Source organism: Varroa destructor, unplaced genomic scaffold (assembly GCF_002443255.2).
Source record: "Varroa destructor unplaced genomic scaffold, Vdes_3.0 BEIS01000001.1, whole genome shotgun sequence".
In the NCBI taxonomy this organism is placed as follows: domain Eukaryota; kingdom Metazoa; phylum Arthropoda; class Arachnida; order Mesostigmata; family Varroidae; genus Varroa; species Varroa destructor.
The window spans coordinates 27,627,433-27,641,798 of NW_019211454.1; the positions used below are offsets into that span (position 1 = coordinate 27,627,433).

General features: G+C 42.0%; 1 long non-coding RNA gene across 1 annotated transcript; it reads left to right on the top strand.

Moving 5' to 3' along the window:
• The first annotated feature begins 553 nt into the window (after positions 1-553).
• Positions 554-3,487, top strand: LOC147758464 (uncharacterized). Its single transcript, XR_015328268.1, has 3 exons — positions 554-1,323; positions 1,636-2,692; positions 3,068-3,487. It is a non-coding gene; the product is annotated as an uncharacterized LOC147758464 (long non-coding RNA).
• Positions 3,488-14,366: the final 10,879 nt, after the last annotated feature.

The window sequence follows — 14,366 nt, forward strand, 5'->3', positions numbered from 1 at the left end:
CTTAAAGATACGTTACGAGTTCAAGGAAGCTCACTTAAACTCTCATCTTTTTGAGAGCACGGCTTTCTGTATTGTACGCAAAATTTGACGCTTTCCGGAGAGTTCTTTTAATATGGAGGAGTAGTCATCCCATATGACTCGTTTAGCTAAACGTACAGGCTATTTGAATTACTCACGAAGCTAGAATTATACTAAAATGAAACAGAAGACTTGTAAAAACATTTGAAAATAGATGAATAGCGGTTTTATATTTCGCGCATGCTCGACACGTCGAATTATCTCTCACACAGTCGCAATGGCATAAGCTAGTTGGCAAAGAAAAGGAAGTTCGGTAGACCTCCGTTGTGTTACACTATGTAGTCACCAACTGTTCAACCAAAGATTCGCCAACGAATGTGTAGTTTATGTAGGAACTTTTAAGTTAAGCAGGGGGTGGCAGAGCAATTCCTGGCCAAATCATTATTTGCTTGCCTGCATGCATCTTTATATGCTGGATGCAGGCTATGGGCGCTCGGTAACGTCTCGGCCTTTCTTAAAGTGTTCGCTCTCTTTAATGTCCTGCTAAAACGTATCTTTTCCTTTTTTCTTCGCTCTCATCGTCTCAGTGATTGGTCTGCGTCTTCCATGGTCTAATACTACTAGATCTATGTTATATGGATGTGCAGCAGCCCATAGTCTTGCGTCGCTCCTTCCCAAGGAACGAGTCTACTCCCTAGACACATCATCTCGTAGGACGACACTGTAGGGCTCTTGGCGGGCAATCGCAGTTGTGGGTGTCCCATGGGGACTTCTTGCGGTTGTGACTCAGTGAGGGCTCTGAAACTCCATGCATGACAAAAACTGGCGAGCCCTCATTCGTATATCTTCCTTGCATTGCAATCCCTTCTCGCTGCATCTCGTCCACTCTACCCTCCAGCAGGAGGCCGAGCTGTGCTAAACGCGCAAACATATCCGTTGGCTTCCCGGAGAGCACAAGGCAATCCGAGTTCTAGCGATCCGGCCTTGTGATGAGAACAAATGTCTTTTGCTCACTTTTTGGACCTAAAGGGATCTATTCCTTGTGGGTAGGCAGAGATATTTGGGGCAGCCACAGCATCTATAACAACCCCCTAATAGCTTCGCTCAACCAGCAAATAAAAAAAGGAACTAACATCATATTTGCTCTTTTAGGATCTACACGTGAGAAGCAAATATCATTTCTGTCGCAGCTTAGTTCTGATTCAATCCGCATTGAATAACTAGCAGCAGACGTTGGCCGATTCTACACTGTGGACTATTTTCTACAAACGCGTTAGGTCATGTTTACATGAATCCTGCATTTACGTACGCTAACAGTCTTTCATATTACTTTCTTATATATAAACCTTCTATCTGTTCACAACGAGTATTTATCTTACAGTTTCGTTTATCATTTTTATTGATGTTATGGGTTTACGTGTAATCTCATTTTCGCAAACAGAAGGGGGAAATGCAACATATACTATTTAGTTTATATCGTATATATCGAACATAGTGTCAGACATGGAACTAACTTCTAAGCTGTGCTTTAGTCGATAGCGAGATTTACGTCGATCTTCCCAAAAAAACATACCTATAATAACACTGTTTTAATTTTTTTTGCCGTATTTGTTCCAGTTACGCTCGCCATATTTGTGTCACTCCATCAACTATCAAGAAGAAGATACCAAGCTCAAAGTGGCTTGTCTCAGTACACAATACGAGCGCTATTTCATAAATATGAGAATGTTTTCCTTTATATGTATATATTTTTAGTGTCATATGTAGGTGTTCGTATACGTCTTACGTCGTCATTATTCGCACGGGCTTTTCTACAACGAGCTGTCGGTGATACCTAATCAGTTGACAGTCTGTCAATACCCCACCTATTCTCTGGTTTGATGTCTATTGTTTCCAGTTCAGTAGTCAGTATTGTCCGTCACTTAGACTACTTGTGTCGTCTCGCCCTAACACAGACAACTTATTTCTTCTACCTGGCACTTCAACACTATGTACGTCGTATTCTAGCACCGCTATCATCGCCGTGTGCCATTGTCGTTAGCGCTTTTCGTGGTTGTCGTTCGTTAGCGTCATCGTTATTATCGCCAACGCTGTCGTATTCATGGCTTGACGAAACGCAAACGAGATGCCGCCTTTCTGCAATAGCCGGCGGCGAACTAAACCGGACTGAGCTCCGGCGTCACTGGACGGGAAGTGCAGTGGGGAAATTATTATGGAGACTAGAGCAGCTGATGCCGCCGAGAAAATGCCTTATAGGCTATGAACGATATACAACGGGAGAGAAGGGGGTTGTAGAAACTGCTAAAGCTACAGCTGTACTGAAAGATTTCGTTAGTGGGTGGGGGGTTATCACTTGCTGCTAACTGTAATTAGCCATGCGTTTCGCTTTTCGTCCACCTAATGCTGTGCGACAATAAGAATTCTTGCTTTTGCCGGTAGTAGGAACGCTGCCACTACAAAAGAACGAAACCCCACCCCAGTCCAGCTGCACCTACCAGCAGCGGAACTAGGAACAATGAGCAGTAGAGGAGAGTGAATCTGCTTGCCATTACAGAACAGGCATCTGCCATAGTGATCCTCGCCGTGATAACAGTCGAATGCTGCCCCGTCATCGCCAAGAACTGCGAAACATCACTGCACAGAGTGGCGTGTGGGCAATATTGCAAGACCCAAGGTAAGATTCTGCAGGACCCTGTGTTTCATGAAACGTGTCTCATGTCTTTTTTCCTGCTTCTGTTTCCCTACTCTCTCGGCACCTGAATCACTAGTATTGCTTCTCGACAGACTGACTCACTGCTGAATTCAAGGGAATAATTTGAAACTTGAATAAGACTTATAATAACTCGAAATACAAATTTATACCACTTTTCTGCCTTTTTTCTGTAGCTATTCCTATTATTGTTATTATTGCTAGATCAGCTAACAACGACAACAATATAAATGCCTTACAACCGCTTTATTCCAGTTTATTTTGTGTTTGAAATGCGAATGAGAATGTACGAACAACGGTAAGAGACATTTGTACTACGACGCATCTCTGAGATTTCAGGTCGAAACTCTGGATTTTGCCCTAGTAGACCACCAAACATGTGTCGTCGGCTTTGAATAGATCTCTTATAAGGCTTGAAAAAAAGATGGAAGAAAGAAGAAGGAAAACTAAATGAAAATATAGCCGTGCCTCTGCTGTCAGTATAACGGACCTGTGGAATCCAGTGTAATCACGTCTTCTGCGACAAAATCTGTTGAAGGCACGCGCGCACGTGCTTCAATTCGGCAATAACCTAGTACCATCGGTGCAAAAGGAGTCCCCTTCTGACAAAATCTATACACATATGGAAGAGTAAGCGCAACGGGCCATAATAACATTCAAGTACTTACACAGGTTAACCTGAGAAACACTCCTAAATTTAGAAATCCGCGCGGAATCATATCAAAGTTTTGGTAATAAATCAGACCTGTTCCAACTATAGCTACTCGGTCAGTCATAAATCTGCTTTGTTAACACGCGCTTTCGAGTCTTGTTTTATGTGGCAGTTCTTTGCATTACGGCTGACATTTTCCAATGTCAGTAACTTCAAAATAAGAAATATTGCCCATAGAATTCCAATATAGTACTAGAGACAATAATAAAAGTAAAGTTCGTATTGTCAATTCAAATAAATCAAGCAAATTATTGAGTTTACGCTGAAAGTGACAGGTAATTAATTGCGTGGAATTTGCTCAGGAACTTGCTTTACTCGGCACTATGTATGTAAATTCCGAAAGGGACTGCATTTAGTATAGCTTCGCTACTCATTGCTATTTATTTTCGTACCTTACCTGCTTCTGGCCATCGTCACCTTGATAAGATGAAACTTGTTTAAAAGTTGCTCGTTATATAAGCAAGCGTCTTTTCGCACAGTGTCTGAGATATCTGTCGTTTGACATTAACCAGGTGATCTCGCTATCTGCTGATATACGACAAGGAATCTTGGCACATTTCACGTTTCTCCTATATGATGCTCAGCGTAGCTATAAGAAACCCTTCCAATCCATATGTTAACTTGGTTGGGTCCATACGACAGATCACAAAGGAATGTCTTCTGGTTCCAGCTAAAAGAATTCAGTTTGCTTCGAGACAGTTAATGTCAGACAATCAGTTACTTAATCGACCTCTGTTTCATCAACTCAGAAGGCAAGATAAGCCTTCGTGCTTGAAGACCATCTTCGTGCTCGTTTAAATTCTTGTCTTGTGGACCATACTTTTATGTGGCGGTGGAGAGTATGGGTGTGTTTTGAATACATGGAGGAGATGACTAGCGATAGGGACCTTTTTCGCCATGCGTGTAGCTCGGTCTCCTCTATCCAGGCTGAACAGTTTCTTTGTCATGACGTGCTAAGCTTCACAGAAATCAGGAAACGCAGCACTACTTGTGTGCTTGGTATGGACGTTTTCGTTATTCGACCTGTACAGTCAGTAGAAGCAGTAGCAGAAATCGCCAGTCGAACAACTGCTGCATGGGGGTGTGCCGCATTTTCCCGATACAATTGACTCATTATGATAGTGTTGATGTTAAGTGATTTCGACTCTACGCGCGGCCTTTGTCAAAATTTGAAAACAGCTAGCCCCAGTAGAACCGATTTTCGTAAAGAAAAAGCTCTGGCTAATTATGTACTACAAAGTGAATTTATTGTCGCATAAGCGTATTGTTGTTTCCTGGGGAGATGATCTTATTTAGCAAATAGTTGTCCTTCTTTGCGAAGTATAGAAATGACGCGTGTGATGTGGCACACGTTTTGGGTAATTGTCCTCATTGTATTTCCTTGATACGTAATGGATGTTCCTTGGCTGCTTCTTTTCCCGAAAATTGCTTTCAGCAAGGTCAGCGAGACCCAAGTGAACCTCTGGCCGTTGGGTTCTTCTTTACGACTGTCTAGTGCCGATGGACCGTATAACGCCGCTCCAGCGAGTACTCCGAGTGCCTCCTGACGTCGTTTTCTGTCTTTTGCGACCAGAAAAATAGTTCTTGCGCTTGGTCCATTGAAAGTATAGCGGGAAATTGGCTCTTTGCTTTTTCGTGTAGCCCTAATTCTAGTGTCAATTGAAAAGGAATCAATCTCTTGGTTTGACCAGATGCACTTAGTCGGAACGGCTTACTAAATGTTCAGATACATGTACATGATGGTCAATATTTTCCTGTAACTAATTGAAAATAGCCTAAATTTTTCCGTGATTTCATATTTTATCTGATGCTGAACAAGATAGCTTGGTGTCATGCGATTAACCAAGGTCATAAATAAAGTTGGTTCTGTGTTCAAACGTGCATTGTTGAATGTACAACATTGTGTCGTATCTTTTCTGAGCGTCAAAAAAAAACCTTCAACTACCGTTTTTCTAAGGCGTCTACAAATGACTAGAACAATAAAGAGCGGGAAATAAGATGATCGTTAATTTATCGGAGCAGAATGCAATATGCGTGTCTAGTCCAATTATGTACATACATGTCAATATCATGGGAGATAGGATCTGAGGAAAGCTTCTAGACCACCGAAAATTTCGGTATTTCAGTTATCTGAAGGCAAATCACAACAGATCTCTGCGTGTTGATAGCGCAACGAGAGTATTAACGAGCTGTGTTCCAGCTGCTCTGTCATATAATTCTAGTATACTCTAAGGATGTATTCTCAGTTTGCTATCTCGGGGGACGCTGACATAGATACGTAAATAAATTCAACCACTAATTTTTGTCACGTTCTCAATGATAAGGGGAGTTAACTAAAAGAAAATGCTCAGCATCTTGGAACAAACAGGGTAGTACCATGTATATACTGTTGTGCACATGCAGAAGGCTGAAGTAATAAGAATGAATGGCTAGCCAGAAAAACGATGCTCAAAACTTCAAACAATAACTCATAAAAGTATAAGAAAATTATTATGGATATTCAAAAAAAAAAATAGTTGGCTTCCGCGGAAGTGTCGACTCGGTAGCAATGCCCCTTTTCCGCGTGACGTAATGTGCTCCACTGTTATTGGCCTCCCAGCAATTCCTTCGGCGTACTCCAGCCAGTCCTGTTCTCTGCATTCTCTCCTCTCAGTCGCTGCCCTTGCCCCTGCTTTCAGAAGTCTCCATTTTCGTCTAGGTTGTGCCCTTGCTTTTACCACCTCTCCAACTAGCTGGAACTCTCCCCTTTTGCTCAGTTTATCGTTCCACTCCCTCCGTTTCTCCTAGTGGCTTCCATACCATTCCAGTTTCCACCACTTTCCCCCTTTCTGCAGCTGTTTGGTCGACTGAGTAAAGATGGCAGCGACACCGACACTGCCGCCTTTGCTGCCATCGTCTACCGCTTCCCCATTTCATTTCCCCCGCCTTCAGCTGAAACACCCCAGCGTCGTCCGACGGGGCTGACCGACCAAGGCTCTTACTTGCCTCCTCAGCGCCGCTGTTCTTGCGTGCCGTTGTGAGTCTTGCCCGTCCTCCGCGTGCTCAGTGACCCCGAAGCGAGCTAATAGAAAGAACGACAGGGAAGAAGATCAAGAAGGGGAGAAAGGGGTAGAGGGTCCTCTAGAGAACGGAAGAGGATTCCAAAGGGTTGCGGCACAAGAGAAGGACGAAGCATGAAATGGAACAGACAGAATGGAGAAATGTGAGGGGAAGGCGAACCAAGTGCACAGTTAGGCCTCACGAGAGAGCCAAGACCATCCCCACTGCCGCCCGTCTCTACTACAGCTAGCGATCGGCAGGCGAAGTATCTGGCCTAGAAGACGAGCTTGGCCGGGTGACGGAAGCACCAGCTACATACCGAAGACAGAGCAGAGCGCGACGGTAGAAGACAGAAGACTAGGAAGATGAGGAAGAAAAGGCAGCAATGGCGGCGGGGGCTTTCGCTTTCATCACGGGGACAACGGCTAAAACGCCAATGGCCTCAGAGTCTGCGCTGAAACTAGCCACTCCTTCCAATTTCTGCACACCCCCAACTTTTCCTGCTGCGCGCATCCACCGTCCACCCGCACAACCTAAATCTGGTTCTTTTCTCTCTTACTCGTCCATTCCTTCTTCGACTGCTTTCCACAGCCAGCTAACTGAGCTAAAATAAAACAGGTCATTAAAAAGTTTAAACGTTTTTTGCTCTCTTTTGAGCTCCCTGGCTTTACCGCTCAATCGCTGTTTTCTCCCGATGTCGCCGGCGAAGACGGTTGAGCAGGAAGAGCAGCAAGCGAAAGTGGACTACGTCTATTTGACTCTCTTGTGAGGTTTCTCTGCGGATGAGCTTCCGTGTCTCTATCGTTCGCCCGCTCAGTCGGTCGGTCGTTTGCTGGGCCCAACCAGATTTCTGGTCCTTCGTGATTTGGTTACCCAACCGCACCGCCTTCGTTCCACGTTATCAATAATTTCGATATAGCAGCAGGTTTATTCCTATGTGACGTAATTCAGTACGGTACTCTACACTATGGAACAAACGTCAACGCAAGATTTACCTATTGTTAACTGAAAGCTACCCACCGCACAGGTTGCACATAAATGAAAACTGATTTTAAGCACAGTTAATGTGATTAACTTTGTGCCACTAGGAATAACTTCCTTAATGATAGGTAAAATCCTTATAATACACCCGTTTTACGACAATTAAAGTCGGTTTATATGTTTATAAAATACGATATCTACTTGTAGATACTGAAACATCTTTATTGAAATGTCGCAGATGGAATTTACGAAAAAAAAAAATCTCTCGCAGTTTGCAGTAAAGGATGTAATGACGCTTGAGCCAACGTTTTATTCTAAACTAGACAGTCGGGTTGAAGGTATTATTTGCAGAAGCCATTGCTTGGAGTTACCGCTTTATTTACATATATAGCCGTTTACATAAGTTGAACAGTTGTGCGCCAAGATTGATGGTCGTTGAAATATGATTAAAGAATATAGTTTACAAATATAATTACTTATATTATTCTTAACTTACCATATCTTTGTGCAGTAATTTTATATTCTGTGCATGTACGTTATATGTCAAGGTCTATCCCACTCTTACGAAGGCAAATACAATTTACGAGTCGCCGAAGTGTCATCCGTCCATTGAGGAGGTTAAATAGTTCAAAAGAATATCCTAGGTACGGTTATCCTGAGTATGGGATATTGGCCCTCGATGTATATTTTTGGTAGAAAGCATTGTGATCTTGAGTAGACCTAAAACATGTATGTAGGAAACAGACTGGTGAGCTGACTGTATTAAAGCAGTAATATCTGCCTAGTTTATCGAATATTAGTTCAATTTCAGGTAAATACAATAGATTAGGTGCGATAGACCCTATAAGTTGCTTTAATCCATATGCTTATTTCACAGTAGCTATTCCTAAGATTCTATACTCCGTATATGAAAGGGAACTAGAATGTTGAATATTATTGAAAGTCGCTAGCTCTTATTTTCTGATAGCGGTTAGCGTGATAAAACATTCATATAATAATAGTGTTACCATACAATTATGTAACATATATATATATATATGTGGATGCGCTGGACTGTGAACCAAATGTACATGTGCGTGCATGTGCAGTGTTGTAGGGTTTTATATACGATCCTCAACGACCCGTGTACTCACCAAGACCCAAGTCAACTAACAGTAGTAGCCCTTGTTAGCCCCCTTTGTTCTGCTCGTTCTATCCGAAAAGTTGCTCTTAAAGGCCCTCAAACCAGCGAGCTCGGCGATTGGTGTCCTTTGCTGCCCTGTTGCGGTATGTACGCTAACGCTTCACATACATTCTATAGTATATACGGTGTATGGAGGACCGACTGAACGATGCCGGTCGTTTGGACCGACGGTCCTTGTTGCCCCGGGCCATCGGGGACAGGACACCATTGGCCAAACAGAGAGCACTTTAATTAGGCACCAACAGCAGCAGGAGTAGCAGCAGGAACGCAGTGCCCCGTACACGCTTAGTTCTGTCGTAGGGTGAGCGGGTCGCATACATTGGAACAACCAGCCATCCCACAGCTGTGGCTAGTAGCAGGAACAGCAACAGCGCAAAGTTGCTAGTAGTCTTGTAGTACAATAGTGAAGGCGAGGGATACTGCGAAAGCACAAAGGCGAATTAGGTTTGGATGCATTGTCCCTGATCTCAGATTCTTCCAACAGATAACGCGCTCTGAGATTGCTACTTCCTAGAAAACGAGCCTTTTCGAAATGGTATGGACCGAACTACGGACCTATGATTAATATATATATACGCAAAATGGTGTGTTACAATCGAGGTCACTTTGGCAGGCTATTTGTCGTATCATGGGTGCATACGTTCATCCGATACTTATACAAAAATAATTTTTTTAAAAGGCAAAACAACAGACTCGGCATGGCAAACAACAGAATTTAAGCAAGTATCAGTTATTATCTGCACTAGATGAACCCTACCGATATTGAAAGCCTTTTTTCCCTGAATTGTTCCTGAATATTCCACATCACTGGCGCTTTTTGTGCAACTTCTGGAATACTCCAATAGGACTTTCATCTAAGGGAAACCGGAAGATCCTCAATAGGCCTTAGGTAAAGCGCTGGAAAATTCATTAAAATAACTCAAAGAGCCATTACTTGATAAAGAATTTAAAAGTAACGTTTAGAGAAAAGCGTATTAATCGACAATTACATCGTTTTTTTTAACTTTCTTTTTTTTTTTGCATTTTCTCTATTTTTGGGCCTTTGAGTTTCAAAATCTTCGGCTGGCTTTCAATCTAAAATTTGACTCCGTTGAAATTTTACGGGTTAGCCGCTCTGACTAGTTTATACCTTTCCATACACGCGATACTGTCAACAAGCCCTTTGCCGCTTAAAGAAGGAATATTTTAAAGTAGGTTGCTCACGTTCCAAACGAAAATTGTCATTTCGGTGTATGATGGTGGTTGTAAATAGACTTAACCGTAAGGAATGACACTTTTAGTGCATATGGAACAAATCGCTAAATATATGTTTCTATTCAGATACGATCTTTGTATTGAAACTTAACAAAAATTATTACCCTGCATATATATATATATATATATATATATAACAACCATGGCTGTAACAAGATGATACTAGATAATCCAGCTAATAAGTATTCAGTGAACGGCACGATAGGAAACTTCGAAACTAGTTATAGTTAAGTAGCCTTAACTTAACAATGCCTATCTTTTAGATGGAAGAACAATTTTAACTTAAAAAATATTTGTTGTGTATATAAAATGTATGTATGTATGTATTGATGAGAACATAGCTAAATGTACTTTGTTCAAACGTACCACATATGCGTATTGATCATGATTCCCACTTATAATTTTCTTAGAATAATCATAATCTGAGGAAGAATAATATAGATAAATATCGCGTATTTCATAGCTCAGACAGCATCTCTCTGACACAAAATTAGTTAAATACTAAAATTAGTTAGCTACCGGCCTAATTTCGAAAATGTTAGCAAATGATAAGTTTAATTAACTACGAATTTTGTAAAAATTGGCCAGTTATTTGAGTGCACTATGGGTGCGCCTAAACAGGGCATCCGATGAAACCTGAATTCGAGAAGTGTGAACCTAATACTTAGGTGATAGCTACTATTACTGTATAGCTTGCGCACAGAGCACAAGCATATCATAGCATCAGCGTACTGCATCCGTCATGCTATATCTTAACGGGCTAGCACCGGAAAACGTTCAATTTACGCTAACCCTTTAGGTAGGGAACCCTACAAAATATACTTCGAATCTGGATGGCTTTCACTTTGCTACAAATGTGGAGGAACAGGCAACTTACCTACTAAATGCTAATGTCTGCCATAGCTCGTTTTCTTTTATCATCTCGTTGACATGACATTTTGTTGGTCACAAAGTCTACGAAGGCAAATTACATACGTGTTGGACCATACAGAATGTACTCGTTAACATCTTCTAGACTACTTGATTAAACTGAAAAAAAAAAGTACCAATCTGACGCCGGCTTGAAATATTACGTACTTTTAATGAAAAACATGGGATGTACAACAACATCCTCAGTTTAACAACTTTCATTTACATTGTATATAGTCATACATTTTCGTGCAGAGATATACACAGATCTTTGACATTTGACATGAGTATTTATCTGCCTGACTGAGGATGAGGGTCAGCAGCGCTCGAACGCTCGCTCGTTTGGCATTGATTAGCATCTATTTGCTTGAGGCGTTTGAAGGCACCTGCCGAAAAGAACCGGCAGGGTCTTTCTACTGTTCGACGGAAGAATCTTTTCGAGACTGACTACAACCGCCTTCAAAAATAACATATTTAACGCTTGATCTCTAGCCATGAATTTAGACATCGTCTGTGCTACGTTTCTTTTATGGCCTACCACTTTTGAAGACGCTTTGAAGTTTTCCTGTCGCTTCCCTATAGAATTATAGAATTATTTTCCCTGTTCGCTTCTTTTCATTTATTGGTACAAAATGGGCCAGCTCATTGTTGTGGTATTTCTGTTAGAAACATCTTTTCATCCATAATGGCTGCTTTTTACCAAACTGAAATAACTTTGTATAGTCAGAAAAATTATTACGATGCAAAATCCACCGTGTGCACCGAACCTTCGAGCGATTTGGCTCGTAAAATTACGGCTGACAAGCCGTCAAATGAAAATTCAAGCACGAAGTGTGTTTCTCGTCACAGATTAACGACGAGCGCTGATATGACGTTCAATTCTGGTTGCGTGTGATAGCCTGAAGAGTGTTTCTCGTCTTTCCAATTTGCCATTTCAACAAACTTATCGAAGATGCGGTTACCTTTCAAGGTTCGAAGTAAGGCATGCGTTACTCATATGAAGCGACTATTGACACAAAATAATTTTCGTCTTTTATCATTACGTGACACCCGTGAATTTCATGGCACAAATCAGCTTCTACTACAGGGCTATCCAGCCTTACGGGAAACATTGGCTAAGCTCAGACGTTCGTCGACGCTTAGCAATCTGGACAAGACTATTTCCGGCTTCCGTTTCCACCTGCCGCGTCCACCGACGGCTAGCCATTTCTGCACGTCCTCATACGATAGCATCTAGTTGCCACTGGTGCCGAGTGCATGTTGATGTAGGATCTTCACCCTATAAGGGCCAACGCAGCCAACTTCTCCTTCCTCGACTTGTCTAATTGTCTGACAGGCCTAAACGACAAGGCTTTATTTTTGCCTCTGCGTTCCTCCTGTTTACGCTTGCAGCTACCGCTGTTCTGGCCGTTGACCCCGCTGAGTCCCGTATCTGTCATGATCCTGGTCTCACGCCTGCACTCCCCCCTCCGACGCGATTGTTCAGCTTAATTTCTTCCTCTGCGCCCTTTTAACGCAGTAACATGCACCGGCGTCACAACACACGTAGTGGTCACCAACATATATATTGCGTGACGCTATGTGCGCAAGATGAGGCGCCTAGCATTATCTCACTACCTCACAGACGTATGCGAAAGCTTTGTCATTGCCTTAACCGTAGTCTCCACAAACTACTACGTCGCCCAGCATCTTTCCTGAATATCAACAAGAACATCACAGCACCGACGACACGTTGCGAATTTCCAAAGACAGTCTTACGGCCCAAATGCTCAGCTGTAGCATAGCGAAATGAAAGCTGCTGTAGTAATAATAGTCGGGGCTTGACAGGCTCTGTAAAACCACAGGAACGCAGCATTTCGGTGTTGTTACCTTGACGTTATCGCGGCCCTATATGGAAAGGTTTTCAACGACAAACGACCGTGGCACCTAGTAGCGCGAATATCCAGATTCACTATCCGGCATCTGCGTGCAGTTACTTGAGCGCGTCAAATTTATACTTTATCTCATGAACTGGTATAAATGTATGAATAGATTAGATTCTGCAATTAATGCACTCTTTCTTAAATAGACTGCTTTTATCGCTTTACTCCAACGCCTGAAGCCAGATATCTTTGTAGACCTTTTTCGTTCGGACGGCGGGAGGAGGCCTGTTCGCTCGACTTCAGCAGCCTACTGCTGAACGTGCATATATAGAAGAGTACCGAATTCACCCGTGCATATAATACCGTTAAAATACATTATCACGATCCTGAAAACCGCGGTGTCGCCGTTAATACCTGCAGTAAAATTGTCCAGTTATTGCAATCAACTCCACAATGTTCATTATTTTATAGTAAAAGATAGCGTTCACTGCATTTTAAGTTTAAATATTTTTGGAAAACCATTACACTGAACGATATGTGAGTGTTGCATTTACGACTACGCCGGAAGCCAGCCTTTATTACTGTAGGTAGAAAACAGTAGCAAAACCTATGGTAGGCTCATTGCGAATGAACCTTATTGATTCGTTAGAACTTCGTTACCGGAATAATCGTTTCTTACGTTTCCAAGGCAACATTTTTAAAGCGCACATTGGTACTGCTGCTATAGACTATTCGTCATAAACGATACACGTATTTGCAGAAGCTTGTAAAGGACGCTATTCATTCTTCTCACTCTAGGCGCTGTTCCTTCAACGAACGTTTCTCTAGACAGTATTACTTCTGTGTTACTGACTACTACTACTTAGGCCTGACTACTAGGTATGAAAAGTCAAACGGTTCCTTCTCACTGCCCTAATTTATTTTACTTTACAATCATAGACAAATATAAAATAACGACTATTTTAAACATTATGTCGAATTCCCTCCATTACTAAATACTGTTCTCACAAATACACATAAATATGTATAAGCAACTCGATTTAATTTAGGTAGACGTTGTAGCCATGTACAAACTCAGTCATCTCGATGTTTTCATTTGGGATCAGGCTTCAATGCAACGTATGATATATATCAGCTAAAATAGGGAAAAAAACAATGACGGATGTAACGATAATGTCAAGAACCGGAGTTCTTAGAGAGTTACAGTTTGGTCATCAGATGACGTTCACGCGAACACCGGTTACTAGTGAGTATGCGGTTGTCAAGGCTCACCTATTAGAGGTAGCAGGTCTATTTCGTAAAAAGCTTTGAAACTCAAATTACCGAATCAGGCAAAATGAAGCTCAATTTTACGAGGCATTAAAGGAGGCCAATCCTCTTATTGTAAAGACCTCGATTTCGTGTCCGACTAATATGAATTTCTATATAAAATAATGGTAGGTAAGATGTTTTTTGCTGGTACTGCTTTATTACGAGGATAAAAACAAGGATTTGTATGAATTTAAGAAGCCGAATTTGTACACCGTCGAAGGGTCCATACCATTTTCGTGGAGTGGTACCACAGACTGAAGGGTCTGGATTTCTTTCCTTACCGAAGCAGCGTTAGCCCAATAGCCTATTGGCAATTGATGTCTAGTACTGGTTGGTAGCCGCGTCTCTGACTACAACACGCAATGACAAAACAAATTATAAGTATTT